Source organism: Pleurodeles waltl, chromosome 12 (assembly GCF_031143425.1).
Source record: "Pleurodeles waltl isolate 20211129_DDA chromosome 12, aPleWal1.hap1.20221129, whole genome shotgun sequence".
Classification (NCBI taxonomy): Eukaryota; Metazoa; Chordata; class Amphibia; order Caudata; family Salamandridae; genus Pleurodeles; species Pleurodeles waltl.
Window position 1 is genome coordinate 685,442,024 of NC_090451.1, and position 17,242 is coordinate 685,459,265.

At 47.9% G+C, this 17,242-nt stretch overlaps 1 protein-coding gene across 4 annotated transcripts in view; it reads right to left on the reverse strand.

The window, feature by feature from the left end:
- Window positions 1–17,242, reverse strand: part of WRAP53 (WD repeat containing antisense to TP53) — a 146,626-nt gene that overhangs the window by 2,986 nt on the left and 126,398 nt on the right. The window lies entirely within an intron of this gene.

Below are 17,242 nucleotides of genomic sequence, written 5' to 3' on the forward strand. Positions count from 1 at the left end.
CAACGGTGGGCTACCTTGGACCCAACTTTGAACCCTGTAAGTGCTTTACTTACCTGTGAACTTAACATTTACTTACCTCCCCCAGGAAGTGTTGATTTTTGCACTGTGTCCACTTTTAAAATAGCTTATTGCCATTTTTGCCAAGACTCTACATGCTATTGTGATAATTCAAAGATCCTAAGATACCTGAGTGAAATACCTTTCATTTAAAGTATTGTTTGTAAATCTTGAACCTGTGGTTCTTAAAACAGCAAAACCTTAGGATGTCAGAGTTAAGGTCTCTGCAAAACCAAAAAGATTAAAACTGGTTCAAACCCTACCAAAGTACAGCTCCAGGAGCTTTTGGCAGAGTTTGCTAAGAACAACCCCTCTGAGGCTACCTTCCCAGAAGAGGAAGCTAGAGAGGTGGAGGATTTCCCACCCCCACTCCTAGTTAGGAGAACAGGGTCCCTGAAACCCTGACTCCAAATGTGATGGTCAGAGATGCTGCTTCTCTCACAGGAGAGTCCAGCAACTCTGGAAGCATTGAGGGCAGCCTCAGTGAAGATGACCTCCTGTTAGCAAGGATGGTCAAAAGATTGGCTTTAGAGAGACAGTTCCTAGCCATAGAAAGGGAAAGACAAGAGATGGGTTTTGGTCCCATCAATGGGTGGCAGCAACATAAATAGGGTCAGAGATTCTCCCGACATGTTGAAAATCCCAAAAGGGACTGTAACTAAATATGAAGATGGTGATGACATCACCAAATGGTTCACAGCTTTTGAGAGGGCTTGTGCAACCAGAAAAGTAAACAGATCTCACTGGGGTGCTCTCCTTTGGGAATAGTTCACTGGAAAGTGTAGGGATAGACTCCTTACACTCTCTGGAAAAGATGCAGAATCCTATGACCTCATGAAGTCTACCCTGATTGAGGGCTTTGGATTCTCCACTAAGGAGTATAGAATTAGGTTCAGGGGGGCTCAAAAATCCTCGAGCCAGACCTGGGTTGATTTTGTTGACTACTCAGTAAAAACACTGGATGGTTGGATACAAGGCAGTGGTGTAAATGATTATGATGGGCTGTACAATTTATTTGTGGAAGAACACCTGTTAAGTAACTGTTTCAATGATAAACTGCATCAGCATCTGGTTGACCTAGGACCAATTTCTCCCCAAGAATTGGGAAAGAAGGCGGACCATTGGGTCAAGACTAGGGTGACCAAGACTTCCATAGGGGGTGACCAAAAGAAAGGGGTCACAAAGACTCCCCAGGGGAAGACTGTTGAGACATCCAAGGGAAAAAGTAAAGAGTCTTCTATAGGGCCCCAAAAACCTACTCAGGAGGGAGGGTCCAGAGCCTCTTCACAATCCAATTTTGGGTACAAGTGTAAAAACTTTGATCCCAAAAAGGCCTGGTGTCGTAGCTGTAATCAGCAAGGACACCAAACTGGAGACAAGGCCTGTCCCAAGAAAAGTTCCACTTCTAACTCTACTCCAGCTCACACTGGAGTGGCCAGTCTCCAAGTGGGATCAACAGTGTGCCCAGAGCAAATCAGGGTTCACAATGAAGCTACATTAGTCTCTGAGGGTGGGGTGGATTTAGCCACACTGGCTGCCTGGCCCCCTAATATGCAAAAATACAGGCAGCAGCTCTTAATTAATGGGAAAAGTGTAGAAGGCTTGAGGGATACAGGTGCCAGTGTCACCATGGTGACAGAGAAACTGGTTTCCCCTGGTCAATACCTGGCTGGACAAATCTATCCAGTCACCAACGCTAACAATCAGACTAAAGTATATCCCATGGCTATGGTAACTTTAGAGTGGGGAGGGGTCAATGGCCTGAAACAGGTGGTGGTCTCCTCAAATATCCCTGTAGACTGTTTGCTTGGAAATGACCTGGAGTCCTCAGCATGGGCTGAGGTAGAGCTCAAAACCCATGCAGACATGCTGGGTATCCCTGAACTGGTGTTTGTCAAGACAAGGGCACAGTGCAAGGCTCAGGGTGAAAAAGTGGTGGTTGAGCGTGGAAAAAGGGCCCAACTCTCCAAGAGAAAAGGAAAGAAGACTGGGGAACCAGCTTCAACTCAACAAGAAAAAGAGAACCTCTCTTCCCAGGAAGAAGTTCTGCCCTCTGAGGGAACTGAGCCCATGGAGTTAGAACCTTATCAGGTTTAGCTCCTAGGCCCAGGGGGACCCTCAAGGGAACAGTTGTGTAAGGGGCAAGAAACCTGTCCCTCTCTTGAAGGCCTTAGGCAGCAAGCTGCTGAAGAGTCCAAAAGAAAAATAACAGGAACACATAGTCTATTGGGAAGATGGACCCCTTTACACTGAGGCAAGAGATCCCAAACCTGGTGCCACTAGGAGAGTGGTAGTGCCTCAGGAGTTTAGGGAGTTCATTCTAACCTTAGCTCATGATATTCCTCTTGCTGGGCATTTGGGACAGATCAAGACGTGGGAGAGATTAGTCAACCACTTCTATTGGCCCAACATGTCCCAGAAGGTCAAGGTGTTTTGTGTCTCCTGTGCCACCTGTCAAGCCAGTGGTAAGACAGGTGGACACCCAAAGGCCCCCCTCATTCCACTTCCAGTAGTGGGAAAGAGTGGGTGTGGACATAGTGGGTCCACTTGAACCTCCCACAGCCTCAGGGAACCAATAGTAGTAGTGGATCATGCTACTAGATACCCTGAAGCAATTCCCCTTAGGTCGACTACTGTCCCTGCAGTAGCCAAAGCACTCATTGGTGTTTTTTACCACAGTGGGATTTCCTAAGGAGGTGGTGTCTGACAGAGGTACCAACTTCTTGTCAGCATACCTGAAGTACATGTGGAATGAGTGTGGGGTGACTTACAAATTCACCAAACCTTACCATCCACAAACCAATGGTCTTGTAGAAAGATTTAACAAGACATTGAAAGGCAGGATCATGGGGCTCCCTGAAAAGCTCAAAAGGAGATGGGATGTCCTCTTGCCATGTCTGCTTTTCGCCTACAGAGAGGTGCCTCAGAAGGAAGTAGGGTTTTCCCCCTTTGAACTTCTGTTTGGCCATCCTGTAAGAGGACCACTATCTCTTGTAAAAGAAGGCTGGGAGAGACCTCTTCATGAGCCTAAACAAGATATAGTGGACTATGTACTAGGCCTACGTTCAAGGATGGCAGAGTACATGGAAAAGGCAAGTAAAAACCTTGAGGCCAGCCAACAACTCCAGAAGATGTGGTATGACCAAAAGGCTGCTATGGTTGAGTTTCAGCCAGGGCAGAAAGTCTGGGTTCTGGAGCCTGTGGCTCCTAGGGCACTTTAGGACAGATGGAGTGGCCCTTACCCAGTGCTAGAAAGGAAGAGTCAGGTCACCTACCTAGTAGACCTAGGCACTAGCAGGACCCCCAAAAGGGTGATCCATGTGAACCGCCTAAAACTCTTCCATGACAGGGCAGATGTGAATCTGTTGATGGTAACAGATGAGGACCAGGAAGCTGAGAGTGAACCTCTCCCTGATCTCCTCTCCACAGACCCTAAAGATGGCTCAGTTGATGGAGTGATCTACTCAGACACCCTCTCTGGCCAACAGCAATCTGACTGTAGGAAGGCCCTGCAACAGTTTGCTGAGCTCTTTTCCCTAACCCCTGGTCAGACACCTGTGTACCCATGATGTGGACACAGGAGACAGCATGCCTGTCAAAAACAACATTTTCAGACAGTCTGACCAAGTTAAGGAAAGCATCAAGGTGAAAGTCCACAAGATGCTGGAATTGGGAGTCATTGAGCACTCTGACAGCCCCTGGGGTAGGCCAGTGGTCTTAGTCCCCAAATCTCACACCAAAGATGGAAAAGAGAGAGATGAGGTTTTGTGTGGACTACAGAGGACTTAATTCTGTCACCGAGACAGATGCCCATCCCATTCCAAGGGCAGATGAGTTAATTGACAAACTAGGTGCTGCCAGATACTTAAGTACCTTTGACTTGACAGCAGGGTACTGGCAAATCAAAATGGCACCAGGAGCAAAAGAAAAGACATCATTCTCCACACCTGATGGGCATTACCAGTTTACTGTTATGCCCTTTGGTTTAAAGAATGCCCCTGCCACCTTCCAAAGGTTGGTGAATCAAGTCCTTGCTGGCTTGGAGTCCTTTAGTGCAGCTTATCTTGACGATATTGCTGTCTTTAGCTCCAGCTGGCAGGATCAGCTGGTCCACCTGAAGAAGGTTTCGAAAGCCCTGCAATCTGCAGGCCTCTCTATCAAGGCATCCAAATGCCAGATAGGGCAGGGAACTGTGGTTTACTTGGGACACCTTGTAGGTGGAGGCCAAGTTCAGCCACTCCAGCCCAAGATCCAGACTATTCTGGACTGGGCAGCTCCAAAAACCCAGACTCAAGTCAGGGCATTCCTTGGCTTGACTGGGTACTACAGGAGGTTTGTGAAGGGATATGGATCTATAGCGACACCTCTCACAGAACTTACCTCAAAGACAAATGCCCAAGAAGGTAAACTGGACTGTAGAATGCCAACAGGCCTTTGAGACCCTGAAACAAGCAATGTGCACAGCACCAGTTCTCAAAGCTCCAGATTACTCCAAGCAGTTCATTGTGCAGACTGATGCCTCTGAACATGGGATAGGGGCAGTTTTGTCCCAAACAAATGATGATGGCCTTGACCAGCCTGTTGCTTTCATTAGCAGGAGGTTACTCCCCAGGGAGAAGCGTTGGAGTGCCATTGAGAGGGAGGCCTTTGCTGTGGTTTGGTCCCTGAAGAAGCTGAGACCATACCTCTTTGGTACTCACTTTGTAGTTCAGACTGACCACAGACCTCTCAGATGGCTAATGCAAATTAAAGGTGAAAATCCAAAACTGTTGAGGTGGTCCATCTCCCTACAGGGAATGGACTTTATAGTGGAACACAGACCTGGGACTGCCCATGCCAATGCAGATGGCCTTTCCAGGTTCTTCCACTTAGAAAATGAAGACTCTCTTGGGAAAGGTTAGTCTCATCCTCTTTCGTTTGGGGGTGGGGGTCTTGGGGGGTGGGGGGGAGGTTGTGTAAGGAAATGCCTCCTTGGCATGGTTACCCCCTGACTTTTTGCCTTTGCTGATGCCAAGTTATGATTTGAAAGTGTGCTGAGGCTTGCTAATCAGGCCCCAGCACCAGTGTTCTTTCACCTAACCCGTACCTCTGTTTCCACAATTGGCACACCCTGGCATCCAGGTAAGTCCCTTGTAACTGGTACCTCTGGTACCAAGGGCCCTGATGCCAGGGAAGGTCTCTAAGGGCTGCAGCATGTCTTATGCCACCCTGGAGACCCCCCACTCAGCACAGACACACTGCTTGCCAGCTTGTGTGTGCTGGTGAGGATAAAATGACTAAGTCGACATGGCACTCCCCTCAGGGTGCCATGCCAACCTCACACTGCCTACAGGTATAGATAAGTCACCCCTCTAGCAGGCCTTACAGTCCTAAGGCAGGGTGTACCATACCATAGGTGAGGGCATAAATGCATGAGCACTATGCCCCTACAGTGTCTAAGCAAAACCTTAGACATTGTAAGTGCAGGGTAGCAATAAGAGTATATGGTCTGGAAGTCTGTCATACACGAACTCCACAGCACCATAATGGCTACACTGAAAACTGGGACGTTAGGTATCAAACTTCTCAGCACAATAAATGCACACTGATGCCAGTGTACATTTTATTGTGAAATACACCCCAGAGGGCATCTTAGAGATGCCCCCTGAAACCATATCCGACTACCAGTGTGGGCTGACTAGTTTTGGCAGCCTGCCACACACCAGACATGTTGTTGGCCACATGGGGAGAGTGCCTTCGTCACTCTGTGGCTAGTACCAAAGCCTGTACTGGGTGGAGGTGCTTCTCACCTCCCCCTGCAGGAACTGTAACACCTGGCGGTGAGCCTCAAAGGCTCACCCCCTTTGTTACAGCGCCACAGGGCATCCCAGCTAGTGGAGTTGCCCGCCCCCTCCGGCCACGGCCCCACTTTTGGCGGCAAGGCCGGAGGAGATGATGAGAAAAACAAGGAGTCGTCACTGGCCAGTCAGGACAACCCCTAAGGTGTCCTGAGCTGAGGTGACTCTGACTTTTAGAAATCCTCCATCTTGCAGATGGAGGATTCCCCCAATAGGGATAGGGATGTGCCCCTTCCCCTCAGGGAGGAGGCACAAAGAGGGTGTAGCCACCCTCAGGGCTAGTAGCCATTGGCCACTAACCCCCAGACCTAAACACACCCCTAAATCGAGTATTTAGGGGCTCCCAGAACACAGCAAGATAGATTCCTGCAACCTAAGAGGAAGAAGGACTGCTGAGCTGAAAAACCTGCAGAGAAGACGGAGACACCAACTGCTTTGCCCCAGCTCTACCGGCCTGTCTCCCACTTCAAAAGAACTGCTCCAGCGACGCGTTCCCCAGGGTCCAGCAACCTCTGAAGCCTCAGAGGACCCTGCATCTAAAAGGACCAAGAACTCCCGAGGACAGCGGCTCTGTTCCCCAAAGACAGCAACTTTGCAACAAAGGAGCAACTTTTGAAAACAACACGTTTCCCGCCGGAAGCGTGAGACTTGGCACTCTGCACCCGACGCCCCCGGCTCGGCTTGAGGAGAAAAAACACTACGGGGAGGACTCCCCGGCGACTGCGAGCCAGTGAGTAGCCAGAGTTGACCCCCCTGAGTCCCCATAGCGACGCCTGCAGGGGGAATCCAGAGGCTCCACCCTGACCGCGACTGCCTGCTTCAAAGACCCTACGCCTGGTAAGGACACTGCATCCGCAGCCCCCAGGACCTGAAGGATCCGACCTCCAGTGCAGGAGCGACCCCCAGGTGGCCCTCTCCCTTGCCCAGGTGGTGGCTACCCCGAGGAGCACCCCCTTGCCTGCCTTCATCGCTGAAGAGACCCCTTGGTCTCCCGTTGAATCCTATTGCGAACCCGAAACCTGTTTGCACACTTCACCCGGCCGCCCCGTGCCGCTGAGGGTGTACTTTCTGTGCTGACTTGTGTCCCCCCGGTTCCCTACAAAACCCCCCTGGTCTGCCCTCTGAAGACGGGGGTACTTACCTGCTGGCAGACTGGAACCGGGGCACCCCCTTCTCCATTGAAGCCTATGCGTTTTGGGCACCACTTTGACCTCTGCACCTGACCGGCCCTGAGCTGCTGGTGTGGTAACTTTGGGGTTGCTCTGAACCCCCAACGGTGGGCTACCTTGGACCCAACTTTGAACCCTGTAGGTGGTTTACTTACCTGCAAATTTAACAAACACTTACCTCCCCCAGGAACTGTTGAAAATTGCACTGTCTAGTTTTAAAATAGCTTATTGTCATTGGTGTGAAAACTGTATATGCTATTTTGGTAATTCAAAGTTCCTAAAGTTCCTAAGTGAAATACCTTTCATTTAAAGTATTGTTTGTAAATCTTGAACCTGTGGTTCTTAAAATAAACTAAGAAAATATATTTTTCTATATAAAAACCTATTGGCCTGGAATTGTCTTTGATTGTGTGTTCCCCATTTATTGCCTGTGTGTGTACAACAAATGATTAACACTACCCTCTGATAAGCCTACTGCTCGACCACACTACCACAAAATAGAGCATTACAAGAAAATAAGTTACTTACCTGTAACTGTAGTTCTCCAGTATTGGAATCTTTCATAGATTCACATGCTTGAATCATTCCCCGTCGTCGAGATGGGAGTCCCGGTACAATTTTCATAAGTAATGTTAAAACATATTGAAGAGAAAAAGGCCCTAGGCCTCTTCAATTTGATAGTCTATCAGAGTCATTTTGTGAAAAGGACCAAACTCGATCCTCCACCAATCAGGCGACAGCACCCTTCAGAACCTCCTGAGAGAAGCTCTAGCACCTCAGATTTTCCAAGCACAAGTGCTTATATTATGTTGAATATATGTACAAATAGAAAGAAAGAGGTGAAGTGAGCTTCTCCGGGGAGGTGGGTGGGTCGCATGTGAATCTATGAAAGATTCCAATACTGGAGAACTACAGTTACAGGTAAGTAACTTATTTTTTTACTCCAGTATTGGAACTTTCATAGATTCACATGCTTGAATCAGAGTAGAAAGCAATAACTATGCACATTGCAAAATGACAACATCTTTAATAAACAGGTTATCTTAAACCACAAACCCTTCTTATCATCATGTATAAATTGATGAAGTATATAAGTGTACTGACATATGTCTCTAAATATATATATATATATATACATATACATACATTTATCTATATACACGTATAAATACATAAACATAAGTATCTCTTTATCTCTAATATATATAGAGATATTCCTGTGAAGATACATGATGAAATTTGAATAACAAACCAGTAATAAAACATGATAAGACACTAATGTAACCTGATCAATGTGTGACAACCCGCTTACTTATGGAATTATGATAGTGTTCTCTTATCTTTAGATACATTTCTTCTCTTTTTTTTTTTTTTTTTTTCTTTTTCAATGTGCATACCTTTTCTAGGATGGAGGGATGGAGGAGAAATGGCTCACCTTCACCTGAAGAGATTCCTGAGAACCGCCTGGCCCACTGCTACCTCTCCGTGCGAGAGGGACTCCAAGCAATAGTGCTTAGTGAAGGTATGACAGCTCTTCCATGTTGCTGCCCTACATATGTCTTGTAATGGCACTCCGGCAAACAGTGCCGCTGACGATGAGACTTATTTCTCGTCGAGTGAGCATGCACAGATGACTGCAAAGGTTTGCTCGCTGCCTGATGGCAGAAGCGAATAGCAGAGGCGATCCATCTAGAAATACTCTGCTTGGATAGCGGGTACCCCTTCCTAGGAGCGCTGTACGCCACAAATAGCTGATTAGAGCGCTGAAAAGCTTTTGTCCTGTCCAGATAAAATTGAACGCATCTTTTCACGTCTAGAGAGTGTAATGCTCTCTCCGCTGGAGTAGATGGATGAGGGAAAAAGGACTTGAAGACCAAAGGTTCCTTCATGTGAAAGTCTGACGGAACCTTTGGAATAAAATGCGGGTTAGTGCGCATTAGTAGTCTATCTTGTTTAAGCTGCAGGAATGGCTCTTGGATGGAGAGTGCTTGTACCTCACTGACCCGCCTAGCTGATGTAAGAGCTATCAATAAGGCAACCTTCCACGACAAATGTTTGAGGGAAGCACAGTGGATCGGTTCAAAAGGATGCTTCATCAGTTGTGCCAAAACAATGTTCAAATTCCACGAAGGAGGTGGAGGTCTGAAAGGAGGATAAACCCTGAACAGCCCCTTCAGAAATCTCTTAATCAGCCGAGAAGAGAAAAGCGAGGGTGTCTCATCTGAACGTCTGTATGCAGCTATGGCTGCTACATGAACTTTAATGGACGAGTGTGCTAGGCCAGATCGAGCTAACTCTAAGAGATACGGCAACATCTCTTCTGGTGGTGAAAGAAGAGGGTCGATTTGACACTGATGACACCAGGCACAGAATCTTTTCCATTTACACTGATACGCCTTGTTAGTGCTATCCGCTCTGGCCTGTGACAAAATATTCCTGCAGTCCTGCGGGATGTTCAAATGCGCAAATTCTCTGTGGTGAGGAGCCATGCTGCTAACCGCATTGACTGCGGATCGGGGTGTCGAACTTGGCCGTTGTTCATTGCTAGTAAATGAGGTAACGGCACCAGTGGAATATGAGGTTTGACTGACAGAATGAGGAGCTCTGTGAACCAATGTTGGCGCGGCCAGTACGGGGATATCAGTATGAGAGTGCACGGTTCTGTTTTCATCTTCGTGAGGACCCTTGGGATCAACGGAATGGGAGGAAAGGCGTAAGCAAAGATGTCTGTCCAGACTATCGAAAACGCATTCCCCCAAGATCCCTTTTGGTGATGCCAACTTCCTGAGAAAGGCTGCCACTGGTGCTAGGCATTTGGTAAATATTCTTGGGGCTGATTTGAGCCCGAAGGGAAGGAAGCGATATTGATAATGGCTTCCGGCTATGGTAAATCTCAAATACTTTCTGTGGGCAGGGTGAATTGGTATGTGGAAGTATGCGTCCTTGAGGTCTAGCGATGACATAAAATCTCCTTGATTGAGACGCAGAAGGACGTCTTGCAGGCTTATCATTCGAAACGATTGCTTCTTTAGGTATACATTTAGTTGCCTTAAATCGAGGATCGGTCTCCAATCTTTCCACTTTTTTCGAATGATGAAGAACCTGGAATAAAATCCTGTTCCTCGTTGATCCCGAGGCACCTTCTCTATAGCTCCCTTAAGAAGGAGCTTGTAGACCTCTTCTTTGAGTTGTTGAGGATATCTTGAAGGAGTCCTGCGGGGAGGGTTGGAGGGAGGTTTCTGGACAAATTCTAAAGTATGGCCCCGTTCCACTAATTGTAGGACCCACTTGTCTGACGTAATGGTCTGCCATTGACTGAGAAATAAGGAAATTCTTCCGCCCAGGGTGACAGGAGGAAGACTGGGCGTAGCCGGCGCCTCGAAAACATCAGGTTCTACGAGCTGAATCCTTAGCGGGGCGGGTTGAGCGTCCACGGCCTGCCGGTCTATTATAGGCTGGTTGAGTCGGTTGTCTTTGGGAGTAGTATGGCCGATATTGTTGTGAAGATGATGGATAGGAAGAGTATCTCTGTTGTTGATATCCCCCTCTGTAAGAGGGCTGGCTGCGCCCCCTAGGACGAAAGGACGATTTTCGATATTGCAGGGTCCCTGATGACCTTGCCGTATCTGTGTCCGTTTTAATTGACTGTAGGGCGTCATCCACATGTTTCCCAAATAACGCTTGGCCATCAAAGGGTAAGTCTAGGATTTTATTCTGGACTTCTGGACGAAATGAGGTGGCTTTGAGCCAGCCCTGTCTTCTTAATACAGCCGCACCTGCAAGCTGTCTGAAAGCAGTGGTCGCTATATCCATTGCACAGTCTATAAGCTCTGCAGACGTGCGTTGACCCTCTTGTACAGTCTTATTTGCCTCTGATTTTACGTCTTCCGGAAGTTGATTAATGAAAGGTGCAATATCCGCCCAAAGCTGTCTGTCGTATCGAGACAGAATAGCCAAGGAGTTGGCAGCTCTAAGCACTAGGCTGGCCATAAAAGAGAATCTTTTTCCTATGTTATCCAGCCTTCTACCCTCCTTATCTGGGGGCGCGGAAATCGGAGCAGAAGGATTTTTTGATCTTCTTTGAGCCGCTTGAGCTACTACTGAATCTGGAGGAGGATGGCCTGTCAAGCATGTTGGGGCATCATCAGGAGCTTTGTATTTCTTATCCAGACGTGGTAAAACTGCTGTGACTGTTGCCGGATTAGTCATGAATTTAAGGCCTTCTTCCCACAAGTAGTTCACCATCGGGATAGAGCGCACAGACTTCTGGAAGGGCTCTTTAAAATCATAAAGGAAACAATCTGTTTGCTTCGTAGGTAGAGGTAATGCAAAACGCTTGAATGCCCTCTCTAAGAGATTGTGAAAACCTCCAATGTCTTCAGGTGGGGACTCCACCTTCGAATGAGAAGGAGAAGATGGAGCAGGAATCATATACTCGTCCCACTCTGAGTATCTATGAGCTCTCCTTCTTATTGATCTCCTTCTGAAATGTCAGTGTCTTGGGGAATTGTCATGTCTGGGGTGGCCACATCTGTGAGATGCAAAGACGTTGGTCTTTGATGTGGAGTAGAAGGACCAGAAATGGGCGATGGAGGAGGCTGTTCTCCTTGTGGAGGAAACCTTCTGTTATAATCCACCAACATGGCTCTAAGGCCAGTAAGCAGGTCGGAAGGGATATACGTTCCCTGTTGATACTGCTGATGCTCCAAGGAAGCCTGGGGATCATAAGCTTCCTCATATTCCTCCTCTTCCTAGTATTTTACATTCAATTCAGAGGGGCTGTGGGCTGTTCCAAAAGGCCCATCTTCATCTGAATCTTCATCTCCCTCCAAAAGATGTACTGGTACCAGGGAGGATACCTTACTAGGTGAAGTGTGGGTTAGAGTTAATTTTTCTGTTCTTTTTTTATATTTTTCCCTCGTCGACGATGTGTAAATTGACTTTGTCGTAGACGGTGCCGTCGACACTGGACACACCGTTATTTTAATAGCAGCAAGCTTCGCAGACGACGGTAAAGCGGACACTGACATCAGCGCCGTCCACGATGACGAGGTGTAGGCGGTCGTCGACGCTGATGTCGTCGTTGTAGTTCTCGTCGATGGTGGTGTACTCATCGACGATGTCGCCGACGGAGCCGTGGATGAGGGAAAGCTTAAAGTAGCTGTTGTCGTCGGCAATGCGCCCACCGACGGTGCCGTCGACGGGGAATCCGTTGACGATGCCTTTTTTCCAGTTACAGAAGATGGCTTTTTGAAAGGCACAGATGGTGGAACAGATGAGGATTTCCTGTGCCTCTCAGAACTGGAAGAATGTTTTTTTCCCTTTACTTGAGAGTCTACTTGGGGAAGAAGATGGGCTGCGACCCTTATAAGACCCTGAAGCAGTCTTTTTGAGGGCTTTCCTTGAGGTTTGTGAGGGAGATCTAGAGCGTGATCTTGCCCTTTTAGTTGATCTCTTGGAAGTGGATGATTTCTCACTCTCAGAATCAGAAACTGGATCCTTCCTATGCTTCAGTTTCTGGAGCCATATTAGTAATCTGCCTTCTCTATCCTTTAAGGTTTTAGAAGAAAAAGTACGGCAAATCTTACAGTCCTTGGCTGAATGATCTGGATAGAGGCAGTAAATGCAATCTTGATGAGGATCTTCAGAATGAAGTCTTTTCTTCCTACAAGTCTTGCAGTCTCTAAAGAGACTTTTCTTTTCCTTGTCAGACATAGTTGAAAAATAGCTGACAAATCAAAATAATTGAGTTTCTCTGAGAGAAAAAGAGCTGAATAAAGGTGTGAAAACAGAGCAGAGCTCTGAGGAGACTCCCTAGCATGACGTGCGGTAGAAAATCTGAGGTGCTAGAGCTTCTCTCAGGAGGTTCTGAAGGGTGCTGTCGCCTGATTGGTGGAGGATCGAGTTTGGTCCTTTTCACAAAATGACTCAGATAGACTATCAAATTGAAGAGGCCTAGGGCCTTTTTCTCTTCAATATGTTTTAACATTACTTATGAAAATTGTACCGGGACTCCCATCTCGACGACGGGGAATGATTCAAGCATGTGAATCTATGAAAGTTCCAATACTGGAGTAATTATCTCTTTTTGCCACTATCTTACATCCAAGGGAAACCCTTGGACTCTGTGCATGCTATTTCTTACTTTGAAATAGTACATACAGAGCCAACGTCCTACACAGTTTTTCTCGAAGTGGGGAGACAGGCCGGTAGGGCTGGGGCCAAAGCAGTTGGTGTCTCCATCTTCTCTGCAGGACTTCAGTTCAGCAGTCCTCCTTCGTCTTCAGGTCCCAGGAATCTAGTTTCCTAGGTTCTGGGGAGCCCCTAAATACTCAATTTAGGGGTGTGTTTAGGTCTAGGAGGTTAGTAGCCAATGGCTACTAGCCCTGAGGGTGGCTACTCCCTCTTTGTGCCTCCTCCCGGTGGGGAGGGGGTCACATCCCTAATCCTATTGGGGGAATCCTCCATCTGCAAGAAGCAGGATTTCTAAAAGTCAGAGTCACCTCAGCTCAGGACACCTTAGGGGTTGTCCTGACTGGCCAGTGACGACTCCTTGTTTTTCTCATTATCTCCTCCGGCCTTGCCGCCAAAAGTGGGGCCGTGGCCGGAGGGGACAGGCATCTCCACGAGCTGGGATGCCCTGTGGCGCTGTAACAAAGGGGGTGAGCCTTTGAGGCTCACCGCCAGGTGTTACATTTCCTGCAGGGGGAGGTGAGAAGCACCTCCACCCTGTAAAGGCTTTGTTCATGGCCACAGAGTGACAAAGGCACTCTCCCCATGTGGCCAGCAACATGTCTGGTGTGTGGCAGGCTGGCAAAACTAGTCAGCCCACACTGGAAGTCTGGTATGTTTTCAGGGCGCATCTCTAAGATGCCCACTGGGTGTATTTCACAATAAAATGTACACTGGCATCAGTGTGCATTTATTGTGTTGAGAAGTTTGATACCAAACTTCCCAGTTTTCACTGTAGCCATTATGGTGCTGTGGAGTTCGTGTATGACAGACTCCCAGACCATATACTCTTATGGCTACCCTGCAATTACAATGTCTAAGGTTTTGCTTAGACACTTTAGGGGCATATATGCCCTCACCTGTGGTATAGTGCACCCTGCCTTAGGGCTGTAAGGCCTGCTAGAGGGGTGACTTATTTATGCCATAGGCAGTGTGAGGTTGGCATGGCACCCTGAGGGGAGTGCCATGTCGACTTAGTCATTTTCTCCCCACCAGCACACACAAACTGGCAAGCAGTGTGTCTGTGCTGAGTGAGGGGCCCCCAGTGTGCCATAAGACATGCTGCAGCCCTTAGAGACCTTCCCTGGTATCAGGGCCCTTGGTACCATGGGTACCAGTTACAAGGGACTTACCTGGATGCCAGGGGTGTGCCAATTGTGGAGACAAAGGTACAGTTTAGGGAAAGAACACTGGTGCTGGGGGCCTGGTTAGCAGGCCCCAGCACACTTTCAAATCATAACTTGGCATCAGCAAAGGCAAAAAGTCAGGGGGTAACCATGCCAAGGAGGCATTTCCTTACAGGAGCTATGCTGGGAGTCATCTAAGGAGCCCTCATAGTGCATGGAATCATTGGAATACCCCAAAAGACTGGTAGGAACAATGTTGGGGGTCCTATAAGGAGCCCCCAGAGTGCATGAAATCAAACAACCAATACTGTCAACAGTATTGGGGTAGGATTCTGACATGTTTGATACCAAACATTCCTAGGTTCTGGGTTACCATTATGTAGCTGGACACAGGTAGTGACCTATGTCCAGTACATGGGTAAAATGGCTTCCTGCACTTACGAAGTCCAGAAAAATGGAGCTGGAGTTTGTCGGGACACCTCTGCTCATGCAGGGGTGCCCTCACACACAGGTACTTGCACTCTGCCCCCTGGGCTAGGAGGGCCTGCCATAGAGGTGACTTATAGTGACCTGGTGCGGTGACCTGTAGTGAAAGGGTGCATGCACCTTTTCACGCAGGCTGCAATGGCAGGCCTGCAGACACATTTTACATGGGCTCCCATGGGTGGATAATACATGCTGCAGCCCATGGGGAACCCCTTGTGCCCTGGGTACCTAGGTACCATATACTAGGAACTTATATGGGGGCACCCAGTATGCCAGTTGTGGGGTGTATTAAGTCAGGAACAACCAAATTTTGAGGGAGAGAGCACAGTTACTGGGGTCCTGGTCAGCAAGATTCCAGTGAACACAATCAAAACACACTGTCAGCAGGCACAAAAGTGGGGGTAGCCATGCCACAGAGGGTACTTTCTTACATAACCCCCCACCACCACCAACAAAAGAAGGACAATAAGGATAACCCTGTCCAGATGAGTCTTCATTGTCTGAGTGGAAATATCTGAAGAGTGCATCTGCACTGGTGTGGTTACTCCCAGGTCTATGTTCCATTGTATAGTCCATTCCCTGTAGAGATGTGGACCACCTCCAAAGTTTGAGATTTTCACCTGTCATGTGTTTTAACCATAGAAGGGGCTTGTGGTCTTTTTGAACAAGGACATGAGTGGCAAACAAGTATGGCCTTAGCTTCTTCAAAGCCCAAACCACAGCAAATGCCTCCCTTTCTATGGCTGACTAATGCTTTTCCCTGGGGGTCAACCTTATGCTTATAAAAAGCTACAGGTTGGTCCTGGCCCTCTGTATTCAGTTGTGACAGTACTGCCCCAATCCCTACCTCAGAAGCATCTGTCTGTCTGTACTATAAATTATTTGAAGTAGTCAGGGCTTCTTAAAATAGGAGCAGCGCACATGGTCTGTTTAAGGTCATCAAAAGCTTTCTGGCAGCTAGCTGTCCATAAAACTTTCTTTGGCATTTTCTTAGAGATTAGGTCATTTAAGGGGGCTACAATGGAGCCATAATTCTTAATGAACCCCCGGAGGCACCCAGTGAGGCCTAAGAAGGCTCTAACCTGGGTCTGTGTAGTAGGGGCAGTCCAACCCAAAATAGTTCGGACATTCCCCTGTAGTGGCTGAATGTGGCCTCCACCTACCAGGTGGCCAAGACATACCAGTTTCCCCTGCCCTATCTGGCATTTAGAGGCCTTGATAGTGAGGCCTGCCCTTTGAGGAGCCTCTAAGACATTCCCTAGGTGGACCAGGTGATCGTCCCAGGTGGAACTAAAGACAGCTATGTCATCAAGATAAGGTGTACTGAAGCTTTCCAAACCTTGGAGAACTTTATTCACCAGCCTCTGGAATGTTGCAGGTGCAACCCAAAGGGCATCACATTGAAGTGACAGTGGCCACCAGGGTGGAAATGCTAGTTTTGGTTTAGCATCCTCTGATAACTTGATCTGACAATAGCTAGTAGTCATATCAAAGGTGCTCATATACTTAGCATATGCCAGTGTATCTATAAGCTCATCTGCCCTAGGGATAGGATGAGCATCTGTTTTAATAACAGTGTTGAGACCTCTGTAGTCTACACAAAAACTGATTTCCTTTTTGCCATTCTGGGAGTGGGAGTTTTGGACAAGCACTACAGGTCTAGCCCAAGGCCTGTCGAGGGCTCAATTAGTCCTAGGTCTAGCATCTTCTGAACTTCAGGCTTGATGCAGTCCCTGACATGTCCAGGCTGACTGTAATGTTTGCTCATAACATGCAAGCTGTCCCGTGTCAATGGTGTTTTCACACCATGTGGTCTGACCAGGTGTCAGGAAGAACAGTTCTGAGAACTGCACTAGGAGGTTTCTGCAGTCCTTTTCTTGGGACTCAGAGGCAGTCAGTAAGCACTACCCCATCCACTGAGCCATCAACTGCACTGTGGGAAAAGAGATCAGGTAGAGGGTCTCTCTCTTCTTCCTGTCCCTCGTCAGTTGCCATGAGCAGTCATATCAAACCTGTCATAGTAGGGCTTAAGGTGATTCACATGAAGCACCCTGAAGCTTCTGGGAGTGCCAAGGTCTACCAAGTAGGTAACCTCACACTTCTCCACAATCATGTGGGGGCCACTCCCCCTGTCTGTGAGTGCCATGGGAGCCACAGGCTCCAGGACCCACACTTTTTGCCCTGGCTGGTATACAGTCAGTACAGCCTTCTGGTCATGCCATTGTTTCTGCAACTCTTGGCTGCACTGAAGGTTTTTTGTGGCCCTCTTAATGTACTCAGCCATCCTTGATCTGAGGCCTAGCATATAGTCCGCAATGTGTTGTTTGGGAGGTGT